Below are 22294 nucleotides of genomic sequence, written 5' to 3'. Positions count from 1 at the left end.
CCCACCAAGACCAAATATCTTGGACTGAATGGAGAGGTGACAGGGAAGGCTTGAGGATGTTATCCCCCTCTGGCTCTGTAGCAGGCTACCAGGACCTCACTGGGTTCCAGGAGCATGGGAGCACCCAGGAGTGCCTGCAGATGGTGAAATGCTAAGCAGTCCTATTAGGGTTGGAACAGGTTAATTTAAAAAATAGATATATGTAAAAAAAGATATATAGATATATGTATACACTTTTTCTGGTAACAAAGTGATATATGTTTATTATAGGAAAACACAAAAATCTGTAGTCTCAATCATCCAGACATAACTTGTTTGGAACTATTTTTTTCTACTCCTTTTCCAAATAAATTTATGTAACAGCCTCTTGATTTTGGCTCAGGTCATGATCTCAGGGTCCTGGGACAAAGCCCCATGTCTGGATCCGTGCTCAGCGGAGTAGACTGCTTGAGGCTTTCTCTTCCTCTCTCTCTGCCCCTCTCCCTGCTTGCGCAGGCATGCACCCTCTCTCTCTAATAAATAAATAACCATTTTCAAAAAAGTTTTAGTTTTTAAAAAACTAAGTTAGGGACGCCTGGGTGGCTCAGTGGTTGGGCAGCTGCTCAGGTCGTGATCCCGGGATACGGGATCCAGTCCTGCATCGGCTCCTGTGAAGAGCCTGCTTCTCCCTCTGCCTATGTCTCTGCCTCTCTTTCTTACTCTCTCTGTCTCTCATGAATAAATAAATAAATCTTTAAAAAAAAAACTAAGTTAAAAAAGTAAAAAAAATAAAAAATAAAAATAAAAAGCTTTTGATAAACACCATCCGAGTTAGTTTTACCATAGTTTCACTGTGACAGTGCTCATTGTACTTTACCCTCAAATAGTTAAGTATTATAAACAAAATGTTAAAATGTTAAGCTTTTTAGCATAAGGTATTCAGCAGCTGAATTCTCAAAGCTATTTTCATATTTCTCTAGCCAGTCTCCAACCCTGGGGCAGGGCCATTACATGAGCCTTCAGTTAGTGGTTTAAGTTTACACAAACTGATATTGCTCTTGGTTTAACTAAGCTAAAAGTAAACTCAGTAAAACACGAGGAAGTGACTAGCATTTGCAAATACTTCAGAATGTTTTTGTGCCAACAAAGGTCAAACAAGGACCAGAATAGCATGGATTCCAAAGTAGATTTTTGAGAAATAAGGAAGCCAGAGAAGAATTATTCATGACATACCAATCACTAAAAATATTCAGAAAGCCAATGAAAACTCTAAAAGAAACATATGTGTGAACCTTCCTATCCTATGTGATAGGCAACTGCAGAAATAGGTTATGGATTAATGCAATTGTTAACAAAAGATTAATAAAATAGAAAAAAGGAAAGTGTATTTTGAAGCATGAAGAATTAACAACAGGAAGTTTCCAGATTATTTCAGTAATTCCTGGGCAGACACTTACGTGTGTATGTGCCTATGAGGGAAAGTAGGGGAGGAGGAGAGAATTAAGAACATACTACAAAGTTTCATGGGGTGTGTGGGTGGCTTAGTTGGTTGAGCATCTGCCTATGGCTCAGTCATGATCCTACCGTCCTGATATTGAGTCCCGCATCAGGCTCCCTGCTCAATGGGGTGTCTATTTCTCCCTCTCCCTCTGCCCTTCCTCTTGCTTGTGCTCACTCTTCCTCACTCTCTCTCAAATAAATAAACAAAATATTTTTTAAAAAGTTTTGGTGATCCCTGGGTGGCTCAGTGGTTTAGCGCCTGCCTTTGGCCCAGGGTGTGGTCCTGGAGTCCCGGGATCGAGTCCCACATCAGCTCCCTGCATGGAGCCTGCTTCTCCCTCTGCCTGTGTCTCTGCCTCTCTCTCTCTCTCTCTCATGAATAAATAAATAAAATCTTTAAAAAAAAGTTTCTTATGTTTGGGAGGACATTAGAGATTCTGTTTAATATTTGGTATTTATAGGAAAACATAAGTTTGTCTATGCTTAAGAAATTAAAGAGGGCTCCTCATAAGATAGAGAATTCCAAGTCACTAAATAAAAAGAAGGAAGGAAGGAATGGAAACAGACACCTTGATTAATACAGAATAAGTCTTAAGAAAAAAAAGGAAAAGGATGAACTCTTGATAAATATAAATCAATTAAATTCCACTATTAAAAAACCAAAACATTCAATCTAATTGCCCTAATTGGAAAAGTTGTAGACAAATATATAAGAGAAAAGCGTCCAGAAAAACACCAACTTGGTAATGGTGGTTGCCTATAAAGAGTGAGATTGTAAGAGACAGGAGTGGGCTTTTCTTTCTTACTTTACAAGTGTCTACGTTGTTTGAAACTTTTACAAATAGCATATTAGAGTATGCTATTGCATATAAAGAAACAAGAAGAAATGAAATAAAAAAACATAAGGGCAGAAATCAATGAAGCAGAAGATATAGAAGACACAAAATAAAGGTGATTAACAAACCCCAAAGTATTTCTTTAATTTTTTTTTAATTTAAATTTTATTTTTAAATTAAGTTTTAAGTTTTTAAATTTTAATTCCAGTAGTTAACATACAGTGTTATGTTAGTTTCAGGTGTACATTATAGTGATTCGACAATTCTATACATCATTACTCAGTGCTCATCATAATCAAAGGATTTGAACACAGAGAAACTGAAAAACTGACAGAAGATGGGAAAAAAAGACTATGAAAAAAAGAGGAAATGACAAATATAGCAGATATTTAACAATTTATAAAAGAATAATATATATGTACATAATATAGCTATATTATTCTACATAACTATAAATAACTGTATAACTCTAAATAACTATATGACAATACATATTGAAAACACAGAAATCAAGATTTTCAGAAAAATTGCCAAAATTGGCACAAAAATGATAGCAAATGTGAATAGCCATTTAAGAAACTGAAGTAATTTAAAACACTTCTTCCGCATAAAGTCTCAGTTCTAGAAGGTTTTACAAGAACATTCTACCAACTTCCAAGGAACAATCTTTACTTAAATGTATTACTACAGAAAATTAAAAAAAGAGGAAACATTACCCAACCTAAATTTACCATAATTTTGAAACTTGGAATACAGATTGTCCAAGAAAAGAAAAATACAGGCCAGTTTAACTTAAAAACATGGATGCCAAATATCTAAATAAATTATTATCTAATCGAATGCAAAAAAATGTTGAGAATATGTCATGATAAAATAATAAAAAATGATTCAAAGTCAGCAAATCTCTCAATGTAATTCCCTACATTAACAGATGATAGAGGAAGTTACCATTGCTCACCACCTCTCTGTTCTCCTTTCCTTCCTGGGAATGCCATTAAACTTCCCAGCCACCTTATAAGTAGGTGGGATCGTGTGACTAGTCCTTGCCAATGGAACGTGAGGAGCAGTGATCTGTGTCCTCTCTGGCCATCATGGAGAACCTGCTGAAGGACCTAGGTCCAAGGAGATGGGGAAGCAACTGGCTGGAAAGAGACTGTGTTCCTAAACAACTAAGTGAGGAGAGTCCACTATCTCACCAACATCCTTGGACTGCATCATGAGAGATAAATAAATAGCATTCCTGGTGTAAGCCTTTGAAATGCTGGGACTGTTACAATAGCTAAGATTATTCACCCTAATAATAGATGGAAAATTGAGATGGGGGAAACAGATGATCATCTCACCAGGTACAGACAGAGCGTTTGACAAATTTCAATACTAATTCATGTGAAAAAAAAAAAAAACCCACAAAACCTAGCTCTTAAAGAAGTAGAATTAAGAGACCAATCTCCTATCTTCCCTACCACCATCTTTTCTTCATGGCTTAATTATTAACTGGTTTAGCCACCACATGTGATAAGTTTTGTTATAAAATTTTTTTCATTAGAAAGTAATGCATGGATTGTATCTGTTTTCTTTGATATCTCAAATTCTAAGGAAAGGAACTTCTTTTCTTTAATAAAGACTATGATCTACAAACCTATAGCTAACATCATATTTAACAGAAAACTACACTCTTGTTAAAGAATGGAACAAGACAAGAATGCAGCTATCCTCACTACCATATAATAGAATTATAGAAAAAGTAGCCACTAAAGGAAATAATAAAAAGCAAAACAAAGTATAAAATTGGAAGAAAGGAGATAAATGTCAGTGTTTGCAACTGGCATAATTATTTCACCTTGAATTCTCAAGAGAATCCACAGAAAAACCATTAGAATTCATGAGTACAGAACAGTAGTTAGATATGAAACCAACCTAAAAACAACTGATTGCATTTCTCCATACTAGCAGCAACTGATCAGAGAGAGAGAGAGTTGTAACAGTGTAACCAGCAACAATGTGACAAAATAAGAAACCACTTATAATAGTAATATTATTGAAGCTAGGAATTATCTTAATAAAAAAAATCCAAGAGATTTGTGGAGAAAATTTGAAAAACTCTATTAAAGTAAATCTCAGAGAAAACACAATAAATGGAGAAATTAGATCATATTCGTGGGTGAGATGAGTTGACATTAAAAGGTATCAATTGTTCCCAGATCAACCTATAATTTCAATTAATTTCCACTCAAAACTTCAGAAAGCTTTTGTGAACTCTATAGACAAATTTTAAAATGTTTATGGAAGAACAAGTCCATGACAAGATAAGAAAAGTTTGAAAAAGAAGAAAATGGTAGATATTAAGACATATTACAAAGCCATAACAAAAACAAAATCCAAATGGATTGAAGATGTAAATGTAGAAGAAGAAACAATAAGGTTAGCAGGAGAAAATATAGAAAAATTTTATGATCTTCAATAGATAAGGATTTCTTAAGATGTAAATAGCACAAGCTAAAAGGAGAAAAATGATGGAAGTGACTACACAAAATTTAAAGATTTATGTTTAGGTCTATGTAAACCATTTGTGGTAAACTATAAAGCTCTTAGGTGAAAACATAAGTGTGGGGATGCCTGGGTTGCTTAGCAGTTGAGCACCTGACTTCGGCTCAGAGTGTGAGGAGCCTGCTTCTCCCTCTGCCTGTGTCTCTGCCTCTCTCTGTGTGTGTCTCTCATGAATAAATAAATAAAATCTTAAAAAAAAAAAGTAAGTGTGACTCTTCATAATTTTGAGTTAGGCAAGGATTTATTAGATACGACACCAAAAACACAAAAGGTAAAACAGAACACTGACTAGCTGGATATTAACAAAATGAATTTTTTTTTTTCTTTTTGCCTCAGAGAACACCATCAAGAAAGTGAAGAGAAAACTCACAGATTAGGTGAAACTATTTGTAGTTCACATAGCTGATAAAGGACATGTATCAAGAATATATAAAGAAGGGATCCTTGGGTGGTGCAGCGGTTTAGCGCCTGCCTTTGGCCCAGGGCGTGATCCTGGAGTCCTGGGATCAAGTCCCACATCAGGCTCCCTGCATGGAGCCTGCTTCTCTTTCTGCCTGTGTCTCTGCCTCTCTCTCTCTGTGTCTCTCATGAATAACTAAAATCTTTAAAAAAAAAGAATATATAAAGAAGTGTTACAGTTCAATAATAAAAGACAAATCATCCAATTTAAAAAATAGATTTGAACATTTCTCCAAAAAGATACACATATGGCTAATAAGTGCATGAAAATGTGTTCAACGTCATTAGCCATCAGGGAAGTACAAATCAAAACCACAATGCCCCACAACTTCATACCTGCTAGGGTAGGTCGGCTCTAACCAAAATGATAGACAAGTCGTGGTGAGGATATGAAGAAAATGGAATCATCCCGCACTACTGGTAAGACTGTAAAGTGTTGCAGCCACTTTGGAAAAGCAGTTTGGTAGTTCCTCAAAAGTTTAAACATAGAGATACCATATGATCCAGCCATTCCACTTCTAGGTATGTATCCCAGAGAAATGAAAATACATGTTCACACAAAAACTGTACATGAATATTCACAGAAGCAATATTCATAATTGCCCCAAAGTAGAAACAATCTAAATGTGCATCAACTGATGAATGGATAAACAAAATGCAGTATACCCTTATGATGGAATATTATTGGGCATTAGCAAGAAACAACCTACTGATGTATGCTATAATCTGGATAAACAGACAAAACACTATGTTAAACAAAAGAGTCAGTCACAACAAACACATGTTGTATAATCCCATTTGTATGAAACATCCAGAAGCAGGGAAATGAAAAGAGACAAGAAGTAGATTAGTGGTTGCCTAGGGCTGGGGAGGGGCATAATGAAAGTGGAGAGTGACTACTAACGGAGTAATAAGAATATTCTAAAATTAGGAGGACCTGGGTGGCTCAGCAGTTGAGCGTCTGCCCTCGGCTCAGTTCCAGGATCAAGTCCCATACCGGGCTCCCTACAGGGAGCCTGCTTCTCCCTCTGCCTATGTCTCTGTGTCTCTCGTGCATAAATAAACAAAATCCTTTTTTTTTTCCAAGTGCTCTATATTATGCTGAGTGAAATAAGTCAATCAGAGAAAGACAAACATTATGTGATCTCATTCATTTGGGGAATATAAAAAATAATGAAAGGGAATAAAGGGGAAAGGAGAGAAAATGAGTGGGAAATATCAGTGAGGGAGACAGAACATGAGAGACTCCTTACTCTGGGAAGCAAACAAGCGGTAGTGGAAGGGGAGGTGGGCGGGGGGATGGGGTGACTGGGTGACAGGCACTGAGGGGGGCACTTGATGGGATGAGCACTGGGTGTTATGCTATGTGTTGGCAAATCGAACTCCAATAAAAAAAAAAGTGCTCTAAAATTAGATTACAGTGATACTCATTCAGTAAAATATACTACAAACCAGTGAACTACTTTAAAAAGGTGAATCTTATGGTATATAAATTACACCTCAATAAAGTTATGAGTAATCATAAAAAGGAGACCATAAATGAGGTTAACAGGTGACAAGATGGGGGGAAGACTTAAAATATCCACATCTAACAGAGATCTAACATTTTTAACATGTAAGGACGCCAATAGGAACAAAATGCAAACCCCATATAGAAAAATACCAGAAACCTGAAAGAAAAGAGGGGCAGATCAGATGGATAGATGGAAAAGCAGTTCACAAAAATGGCAAAACAGTATGATGAGATGCTCAATTAAAGCAGAAATGGAGTACTGCTTTAACCTACCAGTTTTGACAGAAATTCGTAAATTAGCCAGTAGTAAGTGCCAGCAGATGTTGGAAAAGAGACTCCTGATATGCTCCTGGTGGGAGGAAACTGATGAAGCCATTCTGCTGCACAATTTTTAGTGAAAGACGTTCCACAAGTATCCTAGAACCAGCAATCTCCTATCTGTCTATTAAAAAGAAAATTCTTGCACAAGACGCAGGGAGACACCCAAAAGGATGTTTGGTGCAGCACTGATCCTGTAAGTAAGGAGTTACAGGCCACCTCAGTGTATTCCCAGGAGGCTGGTTAAGTATTTGTGTTGTATACTTTTGATATAAAACTATGCAACAGCCAAGAGTAATGAAGTAGACTTACATATATATAGCAATATGGTTTGACTCAAAAACGTAATGGGGGGGGGGAATCCCTGGGTGGCTCAGCGGTTTGGCGCCTGCCTTTGGCCCAGGGCGCGATCCTGGAGTCCCAGGATCGAGTCCCGCATTGGGCTCCCGGCGTGGAGCCTGCTTCTCCCTCCTCCTGTGTCTCTGCCTCTCTCTCTCTCTCTCTCTCTCTCTCTCTCATAAATAAATAAATAAATCTTAAAAAAAAAAAACGTAATGGGGGAGGGGAAAAGCAGTATGAGCTATATAGCATGAAAGTATTTTTTTTTACATTTGTTTTTTATTGAAGTCCAACTTGCCAACATATAACGACCAGTGCTCATTCCATCAAGTGCCCTCCTCAGTGCCCATCAGCCAGTTACCCAAAGAAAGTATTTTCTTGTTTAAAGATTTTATTTGAGAAAGAGAGCACAAGCAGGGGGAGTGGCAAAGGGAGAGAAAGAAGCAGGCTCTCCGATCAGTGTGGAGCCAGCCCTGAGGGCTCAATCCCAGGACCCTCAGATCATGACCTGAGCTGAGGGTGGACATTTAACCTTAACCAACATAGCCATCCATGCACCCCTAACATAAAAATATTTATTTTGGTAAGTGTAACAAAGCAAAACGTGACATATGTTTTAAAGATACACATGTGCTAAGAAGATATAATGAGAGGTAGTTTAGAAGAACAAACAAATATGCCAGCACGGCTGCCTGTTTGTGTGTGCACAGGGAGGAGGGTGTTGACAGAGAACTGGAATATGAAGGGAGGAAATAACAAAATAAAACAAAATGAAAGAGAGACTCTAAATGGAGCAAGGAGTAGTGTGCCATGAACTAAGGCATATAAGCAGTTCAATTTGGTAGACCTTAGATACTAAGGAAAACAAAGAAATTCCCATGCACCACTTTTTAGTGAAAAATATAAGACAACCCATCACACGTTGGGAACTAAATCAGTAAATCATAATGTTATGGAGAAAAGAAGGCAGCAGGAAAGACAGGGGTTTGCTTGGTTTTCCACTAAGTAATTCCCTTTTCTGGAACATGGAAGCAAGAACCCAGGGTGGTAGAAATGGAGTGCATGGTGTCTCCACTACACCACCTCTTCCTCCCCGTGCAGACTGAAGCTGGGGAGTAAAAGGAGAGAAGTGTCCACTACTGTTCAAGTTTAGGTAATAGAAGGAAGAGAGAAGAGGACATTAGCGAATTCCGGAGAAAAGGAATAATTCACTGAATCAAAGAATCTGATTTTCTGGCTCATGATAAAGGCTGTATTTTCTACATGCAATGAATACTCAACAGGGCACCAGAGCAGGGCAGAGGAGGGACTCCATGTTTTAAAAATTAGTATCCTATATCATTGTTGTGAAATTCAGATGGCTATTCTCAAAGTTAAGATCATTCAAGTTTTGATTCAGTAACAGGCCTTAGGATCAGATCTGTGTGATTAGGCTGAATTCAGTGTTATTGAGACAAAAGTTGATTAAAAGGGGGTTCTTGGTATTGGCTACCAAGAAATGTAATTCAAGTACCTGCAGATTTAGTCACCTTACTTTCAACATTTAGTGTCTTCTACCCAGTATGCTTGTTCCACAGAGCTGGCCATGTGGGCAATTTGCATACACACATACACACACATATGATGTTTTTCTCTTTGCAAAGGGGTTGTCTCCCCAGCCTTGGGTGGAGCCCAATTCTCGAATACCACCACTGAATTAGTGTGTATGTGACCAATGGCAAAGACCAGAGAGAGCACTTCTGTTTCACCCTTCTGCTGGCAGATGCAGTGGCCCGGAAGATTCCTGGTCTGGGAAGGACTCGGTCCCTGAGCGCACCCATCCCTGACCATTTTGGCGACCCCCAGTTAGGGGGTGGGTGGGTGGGTTGGACTCTGCAGAGTAAGCTCCTGTCTTCTCATGGGCAGGGCCTTGGGGAGAGGGAGACATCCTGGACTAGCTGATGTCCGTGCCTAGGACCGAGAGAGGCGAGCTGCAGGCTTGCCACTTCAGGGAACGGTAGGTAGGAAGGCACCCCAAGTACGCTCAAGGGCACCCAATCTGTAAAACGCAGAAAGGCCGACTGCAGGAGGAGTGGAGCCAAATGGAGAAGAGTCTCAGAGGTAAGAGGGGGTAAAGCACGAGTTCCTCCTCGCTGAGCTCAGGTGAGGCCCTCTGCTCAGCGTTGTCCACGCGTCCTCCCACTTGGATTTCTGCTGAAAGCCGGTCGCGGGTGGGGGTGGGTGGCGTTGCGCAGAAAGGGAGCCGTGCTGGGACCGGCGCCCGGCCTGCGGGTCGCGTGCGCCCTGGGCTCCAGCTCCCGGGCCCTGGCACGCCAGGCTGAGCCGGGGCCACGCAGGCGCCCCCAGCCCCGCGGCGGGAGCCCCGCCCGGCCCGGCCCGCGTCACCCGGCTGCCTGGCGTCCCGCCCGCCCGGTCCGCAAGGCGGAGCCCGCGAGGCGGCCGCCGAGGGGCTGCGCTTACCTCGCCGGTGCGGGCCGCGGCCCCAGCTCGCGGGCTCCACGCAGGCCGCCGCCTCAGCTCGCTGCGCCCCTCGCCCGGACGGCACCGCGCCGCTCCGGGCCGCGGCCACGGTCACTTTCATTTTCCTCCGCGACGGCTGCAGGAAAGCGAAAGCGAAATCGGCCGAGAGGCGGGCCCGCGGCCGAGCGCGGTGCACGCGGAGCGCGGGCTGGCGGCCGGAGGCGGGGGCTCGGGCCTCGGGCCTCGGGCCTCGGGCCTGCACGCGGGAGGCGGCGGGGGGCGGCGGGAGCCCCGGGCACAGCTCCGCGGCGCGAGGCCCGGCCGGGCGGGGGGGGGGGGGGCGCCGGCAGGGGAGAGGCCCCCGGCGTGCCCTCGTGCGGCCCCGCGCCTCGGCCCAGGGCTGCTTCCCCCGTCGCCCCTCGGCCGGCGCCTGCCCTGCTTGGGCCTGGCGGGGGGCCGGGGCCGGGAGCAGGCCGCTGCGGGGCCCCGGGTTGGAGCGCTGGGCCGGCTGGGGCAGGTTTTGTTCGCAGACCCCAGGGCTCGGCGTGTCCCCCAGACCCGGGCATGCGCACTGGGCCCTCCGCCAGGCTGTCTGCACCTGTCCGCACCGTGGCTTGCAACGGCCTGGCCTGGACCGTGACCGCGAGGTTCCAGGCGCTTCATCCTCGGGCAGCCGAAACATCAAAAGCCAAGAGTTTCAGTGAAATACGGGTCACGTCATTTGATAAGAAAAACTGAACAGCAAGCTTGGGATTCGGACTCCCTGCTCGAATTGGTGCCCATTAATACCCCACCCAGGATTTAGAGAGCCCTGAACTTGTCCCTTACTGGCTGTGTGATTTGGGGCGGGATATTTCCTCCCTTAGTCTTCGTTTCTTTCCCGGTAAAATGAGGATAACCACACCTACCTCAAGGTTGTAGGAATTACACGAAACGATATCAGGGAGAAATACTTGGCGTTTTCTCTTAGGCTCTAGGTGGGTTCTTTGAGGGCAGCCACCAAGTCATTCTCTAATGTTAGTTGATAAAAGTGGAGATCTCCAGGAGAATAAGATAGCTTTCAAAGTTTAGACCGTGTTTTCTTGACTTAGAGGGGCTGAGGAGGCACTGCAGTCTTTTTGGAAGACACCTCACATCTCACTTGACAACTAGCCCCTATAATTATGACACTGGATCAAGTTCTGTTAAAGTAGAACACTACTCCAATATTGAAGTTTGAACAAAGTCCCTACAGCTCTGTCCAGCATCAGTCACTGAGATCTGAAAATACATTTCTACTTGGAAAACATTCATGAGGCTTCATACATACTCCAAACAAAATTTGCCATCTGTGTGTTTGCTCATTTTTGTGATAGAGCGGTCTGATAACGAACAGAAAAGCAGAATTAACTGCCTAATCTTGGCAGAGTCACTTTGGCTTGCCTGTTTGAAATTCAGACACATTCCCTGCGTGATGGAAGCCTAGATCTGTGACTGATGTTGTGGCTTTCTAAGTATAACTGCAGTATTCTCCTCAAGAGCAGTTGGGGAAGGGATACCTGGGTGGCTCAGAGGTTTAGCACCTGCCTTTGGCCCAGGACGTGATCCTGGAGACCTGGGATCGAGTCCTGAGTCCCATGTCGGGCTCCCTGCATGGAGCCTGCTTTTCTCTTTGCCTGAGTCTCTGCCTCTCTCTCTCTCTGTCTGTGTCTCTCATGAATAAATAAGTAAAAATCTTAAAAAAAAAAGAAAAAGAAAAAAGAGCACATGGGGAAGTGGGGCAGGCCAAATAGCAACCTTAGATAAACAAGAGCCCGTATTTCCCCCTCCAGGAGATGATGCTTTTGGTCTATAGCATGAAGGAAAAAGGAAAAACAACAACAACAACAACCAAGGGAAGCCTTGGAGCTCTTCCTTGTGATGGGACAATCATTCTTGATCCCATGAGAACAAAAGAGAGATAAATATGTTTCTTCATAAAAAGTATGTCTGGGAGATGAGGGTTAGGAAAAGAGAGGTAGAGATGTAGGAATGTAAAGCCACATTCTGGTTTCCTTTTACAGATGTTATACATGTGACCAGAGAGGTGCCAGGAGGTGAAAGGCTAGCCTCTAGTCTATCATCTTGGTGATTTCACACAGTCCAGATTTGGTCTTTGATCCCGTGGGATCCACAATTTCATCTTTTCAGTATTCCAGTGTTGATTTAAAAATCTACGTTGTATAAAATCAGAATGCAAACTTATTGATTTCATTCACTGTTTGCTAAACTCTCTGCTAAGTACACTACATGCATTGCTCCCTTTAATTCTCCCTGTAATCATGTGGTATGTTGTGATCTTTTTTTCAGTTGGGGTAAAAAAGATGAAGGAAATTCCCAAGGTTAGTATGTACAGTATGTAAGTGGGAGTCAGGGTTCAAATGAAGGCCATCTGATACTAAAACCTGGAGCTTAACCATGACTGTTAGAAGCAAAATGGTCAGGAACATGAGACTGGAATTTGTCTCGTGAATGCACTCTCTTAAGTGTGTAACTTGGAACCTAATTGTTGGAAGGTGGCTTGACGAGATTGAAGTTGGAAGCAGAAGAGTGAATTATCTGATTTAAATGTTTAATGGTATCAGCCTTCGGGAGCCTGGTGCATCTTCCTTCACACCAGAGGTCAAACAAGCTGTTGTGAGGATTGGCCACTCGTTCCTGCAGTCCCGGCCAGCCTGTCTCCTGGGGATGGTGGCCAGCAGACACTCTGTTACCTAGGTTCTCCTTATTATGCTACCAGGGCTGTTCCTCCTTAGATGAACACATTTCTTTTTTAGATAGAGCAAGGCCTTACTGAGTAAACAGTACTGTTAGGACTTGTAGGTCCTGGAGTCCTTATTTCTCTTTCAGGAGGCATGTTCTGTATCTTTGCTCTGATTGGTTTGATTTATAATTCAACTTTCAAAGGCAACTTTGTATCCCAAAGCTTTGGAAGCAACTTACTTTCTTTTCCTTCCTACATCCCTGACCTTTAGCTCTAGAATAAAATCTTGTGCCACAGCAAATTCTGCAGCAAGCACTTTATTCTGGCCTGCAATGCTTCTCAAGGAAAACTTGAAAAATCACAAGTCCAAGGCCAACTCTCAAAGATTTTACCATGGGCGAAGGGTGGAAGTAGACCTAGGTGGAGATCATGAAACACAGCTGGAGAACAATATAAATAGAATGCACTGGTTAGAAAAGAAAACATATGGAGTGTGATTCAAATAAAAGGGGAAAAGATGCCAAATAACCTTTTAGATACTTTCTTTATCCAACAAATATTTTGTTGCGACTGCAAACTGCCCCCACTCTGCTAATACTGCAATAATGAGCAAAAATGGACATAGTCTCTGCCAAGGAAACACACTTTCTGGTGAGGTATCAGTCAGATAATCAAATACAGAATCCCATCCTAATTGCTACAAAGTGCATTTAATTCATGATAAAATGGAATTACAAAGGATTCAAACTTGTGTAAAGGTCAGAGAAGGTTTTCCAGAAGAAACTATATCTGAATTGGTAGCTAAGGAATGAGGATTAGTTAACTGGGTAAAGGGGCATGGAATTGGAGAAGAGATAATTGGTAGAAGGAACAACATGTGCAAGGGTCCTGAGGCAGGAAAGAATTTGGAGCATTTGGGGAATTGGAAGGAGGTTAGATTTAATGCTATCTGATGCTCAGAGGGTCAGTGGAGCAGAGAGAGTAAGGACAACCCAAGTCCACAGACTGAAGAGTAAGGCAAAAACTGACACAGGTAGGGCCTTGAAGGTCATGCTAAGGATTTACGTCCTTATCCTATGAACATTGATGTTGTTTAAGCAGATCTAACTTATATTGTAGAAAGATGGCTCTGGGGTACCTGGTTGGCTCAGTTGCTAAAGCCTGTGACTCTTGATCTCAGGGTGATAAGTTTGAGCCCCACATTGGGTGGGGAGATTACTTAAATACAAAATCTTAAAAAAAATTTTTTTTTAAACATAAAAACCCTGCTCTATATGCTGTGTGGTGAGTAGATTGAAAGATGGTTGGGAACAATATGACAGTGGTAGTGGTGGAGGAGATAGAGAGAAACGGACAGATGTGAGAGATATTTAGGAGGTGAGATGGTTAAGATCTTGCCAGTAGACTGGGTCTTAGAGATAAGGGAGAAGAAGATATCAGGCATGACTTGCAGGTTGCATAACTGAATGAATGAATGTGCCAAATGCATAGCTACTCAGATCAGTCTTCAAGAGAACCTTCTACAGGGGCACCTGGGTGGCTCAGTGGTTGAGCGTCTGCCTTTGGATCAGGTCATGATCCCAGGTTCCTGGGATGGAGTTCAGCATCAGGCTCCCCATAGGGAGCCTGCTTCTCTCCCTGCCTCTGTCTCTGCTACCCCTTTAGATTTGCTGCAGCATACACACAAGGCTACACACTCTCTGGCTTCTCCCAGACAATGAATGAACTCGGTGGGGGTGCCAGAGCCAGGCCATTTCTGCCCAACGTGGGACTCAGTCTAACATGCAATCTGTTCTGTGGGGCTTCCAATCAGTGTGGTCAACAATTTCTCAGAACCAATCTGTAGCCTGAAGCCCTTCCTGCCTAATTCTCTTCCTTTCTCTCTCCCTTTTCAGAGGGGATAGACCTGCATCATGATCTGAGTCTCTCTCTGCCTACTCTTGCCCCTTCACCTCTTTACCTTTCATGAACATTTTCCTCAATAAGCTCTTGCATGTTTAATTCCATCTTGGCATGTGCTCTAAGGGGACCCAAACTGACACAGTGCTGCCCTTCATTGAGCTGGAGAATTTTAGAAAAGGCTCACATTTTGCAGGACTTAGATTCTGTACATCTTGGGTGAGGTGTCAGGTGGGCAGGGAATCTCATGTCCACTTTCCCACTCATAAGATGTATTTGTGCTTTGCTACTAAACTATCAACTATGTCCTCCGTCTGAGCTAGTATCTGATCTGCTTTGTAAAATGTTTGTTCCATGGACAATCTCCAAACCCCAGTTTAAAACTCAAAATGAAAACTGTTTGCCTCTAGAAAAATACAACCTACACGTAGCAAAAATATCCCTTAACTTTCTTAAGGAGAAAAAAGTAAACAAATAGAAAGTGAGAGACCAATTGTTCTTGAACAGCCAGATTTAAGTAATTTTGCTTTGGGTGGCCCTGGTTTCCTGTGAAAAAGGAATAGTCTTTCCTAAGTGTTCCTAGAAGAAAAGACTTACAAATTTGGCAACACAGATGGGAATCTTTCTGTGGGGAAAAGAAGCTAGTACTCCCAAAGACACTCTTGCTTTGACTTCTGTCTGCCCTTCGAGAGGTTGGCAGAGGATGAGCCTGTCATGAAGATTGCAGTCCCCGGCAGCCTGTCTGAGTGAATCACCTGTGAAAGGTGAGATATGTTCAAGTCCAACATTGGTTCATCTACTAAATCAGGCTTAGACACAAAACGACTGCTATAGGAGTATTTGAACCCTGAGTTCTCTCATAAATCAAACAACATTTCTTTCACTAATTGAAGACCCCAGACAGCCCAGCCCATCTCGCTGTGAAGTGTGATGGCTGACAGTAGGTGAGTTTGCCAGAAGCCTAGATACCATTAGTCTGCTTGGACTAAAAAAAAGAAAGAAGGAGGTGTGGGCATCATGAGGTACATTTCCCCAAGGGCTCTGGCTTTCATTAAGGGATGGATAAGTAAAAATATTTCTCCCAAAGGTAGTTATAATTTCCCTGATGGAACCAAAGAGAACATAAAAAGGACTAATTATTTGTAGAGTTAGTAACTGCCTTAGGGAGGTCTGGAAGAATAGGAATATTATTATTGTCGACACAAATTTAGTATTGTTAAGGACTTTACATGCTAATTTAATCTTTTTATTTTTTAATTTTTAAAAGCTTTATTTATTTGACACAGAGAACACAAGCAGGGGGAGCAGTTGAGGGAGAAGCTCCCTCCACTGAGCAGGGACCCCCTACACACACACAATGTGGGGCTCCATCCCAGGACCCTGGGATTATGACCTGAGCTGCAAACAGACGCTTAACTGACTAAGCCACCCAGGAGCCCTAATTTAATCCTTTTAAAACCCCAGTGAGGGGAACCTGGCTGGCTCAGTTGGTGGAGCGTATGACTCTTGATCTCCGGGTTGTGTGTTTGAGCCCCATGTTGGGTGTAAAGATGACTTAAAAAATAAAATCTTTAATACTCTAATAAGACAGGTCATTTATTTTGTAGATGAGGAAACTGAGTCTCAGAAACATAAAGTGACTTGCCTAAAGTTATTGAGGTAGTAAGCTACTTTTGGATGACCTGGACCACACATCTGTTCCAGGTGTGGGCACTTGTACACCCTATAGGGCTTCCAAGGAAGAGGATGTGCTGGAGGTGAATGCTGAACATGAGTAGCATTGGGAAATCAGAGATGAAGGATGGTGGTAGGAGTGTCAAAGACATGTAAAACTGGGAGTGTGTTATATCAGAAATCAAAATTAAAAATCTGTGACGATTTGGGAAAAGGTTGAGGGAGTTTTAAAAAATACTGAAAAATACACAGAAGAAAATAATTCGTCTTTATTGTCATCTTGCATATTTACTTCTGGTTTTATTTTTTAACTAAAAACCACTTCAAAACATATACATGCTCATTGTAAGGAACACAGACACCATAGAAAGTACAATAAATGCCTTAAAAGTTCCTCCAAATCTTACCATCTAAAAAGTATTGCTACTAATATTAGGAAAATATTCTGTACATTTTTCTTTGCATTTCTACAGAGAAGAGGATGGATGGTTAAGTGAAAATGATACCTCAATATTTTTTTCATTTGTATTTCTCTTATTAGAAGTGAAGCACAGAATCTTTTCATATGTTTAAAAATCATCTGTATTTCAACCTCTGTATATTGTTTATGCCTCTTATCCATTTTTTTAATTGGGGTTGATGATTTTTTCCCCTATTTATTTGTAGGAGATCTTTTTATATTAGGTTAATTAGTTCTTTGTTATATGAATTGCAAATGGATTCATTTATTAGGGGCTTAGACTTCACTTTTAAATAGTTTCTCTCAAAAAGGATTCATGAGTACCTTACTACTTAAATTGAATACTTGAGAATTTTTATTGCCATTACCCATGAACAATTCTTTTAAAAAGTTAATTATTGTGGTAAAATATATGTCATAAAACTAATCATTTTAACCATTTTTTGGTGTACAACTCAGTGGCATTAAGTACATTCACATGGGTGGTCAACACCACCATCCATTTCCAGATCTTTTTCGTCATCTCAAACTGAATCTCTGTACCCATGAAACAATCACTCCTATTACCTCTTCCTTTCAGCTCCTAGTAACCATTATTCATCCATGTTGTAGCATGTATCAGAGTTTCATTCATTTTAGGACTGAATAGTATTCTATTACACACACACACACACACACACACACACAGTATAGTTTATCCACCCATCCTCTGATGGACACTTGGGTTGTCTCCACCTTTTATATATAATAATCCTATTATATATAATTATCTAAGATAGATAGATAGATAAATTCTTCTATGAACATAGGTATACAAATGTCGGAGTCTGTGCTTTGAATTCATTTGGTTATATACCTAGAAGTAAAATTGCTGGATCACGTGGTAACTCTATGTTTGATTTTTTTGAGGAAATATAATACTATTTTCCATAATAGCTGCACCATTTTACACTGCCACCAGCAATGCACAGCTGTTTGAATTTCTCCACATCCTCACCAATTCTTGTTATTTTCTGTTTCTCTTTTTAACAACGGCCATTCTAATGAGTATGAAGTGATTTCTTATTGTGGTTTTGATTTGTATCTCCCTAATGAATAGGACTTCTTTTCATGTGCTTGTTGTCCATTTGTATATCTTGTTAGATGATATGTCTACTTAATTCCTTTGCCCATTTTTTATTTTACATTTTTGGCTGTAGGAATTCTTTATATATTTTGGATATTAACACTTTAGTAGATAGATATATGATTTCTCCCATTTTCTGGGTTGCCTTTCACTCTTGATGGTGTTTGATGCACAGAAGTTTTTCATTTTTCCCCAGCTTTATTCAGATATAATTGATATATAACAAAAGTTAATTTTGATAAAGTCCGATTTATCTGTTTTTTTTTCTTTTGTTGCCTGTGCTTTTGGTGTCGTATCCAAGAAATCACTCCTAAATCCAATGAAACTTTCTCCCATCTATTTTCCTCTAAAAAGTATTAGGATTTTAGCTTATTTTTGTTTTATTTTTTAAATATTTTATTTATTTATTCATGAGAGACACAGAGAGAAAGAGAGGCATAGACACAAGCAGAGGGAGAAGCAGGCTCCATGCAGGGAGCCCGATGTGGAACGTGATCCCGGGTCTCCAGGATCACGCCCTGGGCTGAAGGCAGCACTAAACCGCTGAGCCACCGGGGCTGCCCTACCTTCTTATTTTTAGTTTTTAATCTATTTTGAGTTAATTTTTGCATGTGGTATTAAGTAAGGGTTCACCTTCATTATTTTGCATGTAGACATCCAGTTTTCCAAGCATCATTGGTGAAGACTGTCCTTACCCCTAGAATGGTCTTGGCTGCTTGTTTGAAAATCATCTTTTTTGACAATCGTCTTTTTTGACTATATCTGTGAGGGTTTACTTCTAGACTCTATTCTGTTTCATTGATCTGTCATTCTGCCAATACCACACTGTTTTGATTACTGTAGCTTTACTTCTTAATTCTCAACTTGGATACATTTTCTTTCTTTTTCTTGCCTAATTGCTGTGGTGTTTTCATAGATGCCATTTATCATGTTGAGGAAATCCCCTTCTATTTCTAGTTCATTGAGTGTTATTTTTTTTAAGATTTTATTTATTTATTTATTAATGAGAGACACAGAGAGAGGCAGAGACACAGGCAGAGAGGAAGCAGGCTCCATGCAGGGAGCCCGACGCGGGACTCGATCCTGGGACTCCAGGATCACGCCCCAGGCCAAAGGCAGGCGCCAAACTGCTGAGCCACCCAGGGATCCCCTCATTGAGTGTTTTTTTATCATAAAAGTGTGTTGAATGTTGTCAAATGATTTTCTGCATTAGTTGATATAATCTTTATTTAAATTCATTCAATTCACATGTTGTATTACATTATTAATATTTTAAAATTGAACTACATTTGTGTTCCTGGGATAAATCCTACTAGGTCAGAATATATAGTCCTCTTAGTATGCTGCTGAACTTAGTTTGCTATTTTATGGAATATTTCACATCTATGTTCATAAGGGATATCGATTTATATAGTTCCCTTTTCTTTTGGTGTCTTTGTCTGGGTTTGGTCTCAGGGTAATGCTGGCCTCACAGAATGAGTCAGGAAGGGAGGTTTTGGGGAGGTTTTGGAGGTTTTTGGTTATTTTGGGAGGCTTTTGATTATTTTGGAAGTTTCGGATTATTAATTCAATATCTCTACTTATAAGTCTGTTCAGATTTTCTGTTTCTTCCTGAGTCAGTTATGGGAACTTGTATGTGTTTCTAGGAATTTGTCCAGTTCCTCTAGGTTGTCTAATTTGTTGGTACACAAATGTTTATAGTGTTCTCTTATAATTCTTATTATTTCTGGAAGGTTGGCAGTAATTTCCTCACTTTCATTAATTGTCTTTTATATTTACTTATGTTGTTTCCTTTATCCATGTGTTTTATTCCTTCATGTGGATTTGGGCTGCTGTCTAGTATCATTTCAGCTGAAGAACTCTCTTGAACATTTCTTATAGGGCAGGTCTCACTTCTTTCGGTGATTAGCCCATTGTCCATTTTCTCCATTTCATCTGTTTTCTATAGTGGTTTCCAAATATCTTTGAAGAGGGAAATAAATAAAGGCCTTCATCCAGTCTGCTTTTGCCCTGATTTGGGAGTCTTAGGGAGGTTGCTCCTGATGTTGATGACTTTTCATTATGGCTAAAGACTTTAGGGGTCATTGGGTTGTATTTCATTGCTAGCATGTACATAGAATGTTCTTTTTTTTTTTTTAAAGATTTTATTTATTTATTCATGATTGTCACACAGAGAGAGACAGAGAGGCAGAGACACAGGCAGAAGGAGAAGCAGGCTCCATGCAGGGAGCCCGACGTGGGATTCGATCCCGGGTCTCCAGGATCGCGCCCTGGGCCAAAGGCAGGCGCCAAACCACTGCGCCACCCAGGGATCCCTACACAGAATGTTCTAACATACAGTGTTAGAATCTTCTCTTTCACCAATTTTTAAAAAGATTTTATTTATTCATAGAGACACAGAGAGAGAGAGAGGCAGAGACACAGGCAGAGGGAGAAGCAGGCTCCCTACAGGAAGCCCAATGTGGGACTTGATCCCGGGTCTCCAGGATCACATCCCAGGCTGCAGGCGGCACTAAACCACTGAGCCACCAGGGCTGCCCTCTTTCACCAATTTTTAAAGTGTATGTATTACATCATGCTGCATGCTTGTTTAATGCTGGTGAAAACATTTTATAGGTTTGTACTTTTTTATACTCATTTGATTGGTATAGGGGAGCATAGTTCTATGAGGACATTTGGAATTTTTTAAATGATCAAAGGTTACATGATAATTAAAAATTTCAGATCTCTTCAGGACACTGGCTCTGTGAAATACTCATACCTCTGCATGCACTTAGCACCGTGTCCTTGATGTGTGCATTCTATGCCCACACCTCTACACATTCATGAGAAGAGTTTCTCATGTGAGACTCCTTCAGAGGTAAAAAGAGATGGTCAGGTGCCTGACTGCTGCCCTCTGGCTGCTCCAGCAGAAAGATGATGTTCCAGTGTCTGGCAGCTTCTTATACAACTGTTCTTGAGTTAAGTCCCTTCCTCCCAAGGTGAGACCTTCCAGGGTGGGTCTATCTGAGATTCCAGGAAGACATGTGACTTCTGCTGGTTTTGTCACCCTGGGGATGCTTTACCAATCTCATAGGATTTGTATAAGGATCCAATGAGCAAATAAGTGAATAGGCATACCTTGGAGATACTGCAGGTTAGGTCCCGGCCTCTGCAATAAAGCAAATGTCACCAAAAAACCAAGTCAAATTAACTTTTTGGTTTCTTGGTGTGTATAAAAGCTATGTTTATGCTATAGTCTATTAAGTGTGCGATAGAATTATATGTAAAAAAAACCAATGTACACACCTTAATTTAAAAATACTTCATCACTAAAAAAATGCTAACCATCATTTGAACTTTCAGCCAGTGGCAAGATTTTTGTTGGTTGGAGCCTCTTGCTCGATGTTGATGACAGCTAACTGACTGTGGAAGTTGCTGTAGGTTTGGGGCTGTGGCAATTTCTTAAAATAGGAGAACAATGAAGCCTGCCACATTGAATGCCTCTTCCTTTCCATACTATCTCTCTGTAGCATGTGATGCTGCTTGATAGCATTTTACCCACAGTAGAACTTCTTTTGAAACTGGAGTCAGTCCTCTCAAACCTTGGTGCTGCTTGATCAACTACATTTAAATCACATTCTAAATCCTTTTGTTGTTATTTCAAAATCTTCACAGCATCTCCACGGGGAGTAGATTCCATCTCTAAAAACCACATTCTCTATTCATCCACAGGAAGCAACTCCTTATCCATTTTACTGTGAGATGGGAGCAATTCAGTCACATTTTCCGGTTCCATCCCTAATTCTAGTTCTCTTGCTCTTTCCACCACATCTGCAATGACTTCTCTACTAACATCCTGAACCTTCAATTTGCAAAAAACACAACAGAATGAATTGCAATAAAATGAGATAGGCCTGTATTTTTCCAACCTACTTATATAACAATGGCACACACAACAGAAATTATTGCTAATACTGTGTTGCATCCAGCCTCTGTCAGCTGAAAAGCCCTTTAGGAAAAGCAATTCGATGGTAAAACACCTAGGGGAAAGATTTGTTGGGCTACTTACTACGTGACAGAGAACAGGGCCCTTTGCCCAACCCATTCACCATCAGTTAGACTAGGTGTTAAGTAGAATAATTCTCTTTGGCAAATACCAGCCCTTCTGGAATTCATGAGAGTGTTTAGGGAACCCTGATGGAGACAGGAATTAGTTGCCAGGAATAGGAAAAGATCATGGGGTATACTCTTGTTTTCATCTTTATCTGTGGCAGAAAACAATACTTTTTTTTTAATTTATTTTTTATTGGTGTTCAATTTACTAACATACAGAATAACACCCAGTGCCCGTCACCCATTCACTCCCACCCCCCGCCCTCCTCCCCTTCTACCACCCCTAGTTCGTTTCCCAGAGTTAGCAGTCTTTACGTTCTGTCTCCCTTTCTGATATTTCCCACACATTTCTTCTCCCTTCCCTTAT

General features: G+C 41.1%; 1 long non-coding RNA gene across 1 annotated transcript in view; it reads left to right on the top strand.

Moving 5' to 3' along the window:
* Positions 1-9141: 9141 nt before the first annotated feature.
* LOC140641320 (uncharacterized) overlaps positions 9142-22294 on the top strand; it is a 35909-nt gene continuing 22756 nt past the window's right edge. Inside the window, exon 1 of the long non-coding RNA XR_012037864.1 lies at positions 9142-9591. This is a non-coding gene — a long non-coding RNA (uncharacterized lncRNA). The remainder of the gene's footprint in view (positions 9592-22294) is intronic.

The sequence above is a fragment of the Canis lupus genome, chromosome 10, assembly GCF_048164855.1.
Source record: "Canis lupus baileyi chromosome 10, mCanLup2.hap1, whole genome shotgun sequence".
NCBI lineage: Eukaryota > Metazoa > Chordata > Mammalia > Carnivora > Canidae > Canis > Canis lupus.
The sequence above is the reverse complement of the archived record's forward strand: the minus strand, read 5'-3'. Positions and strand labels throughout refer to the sequence as shown.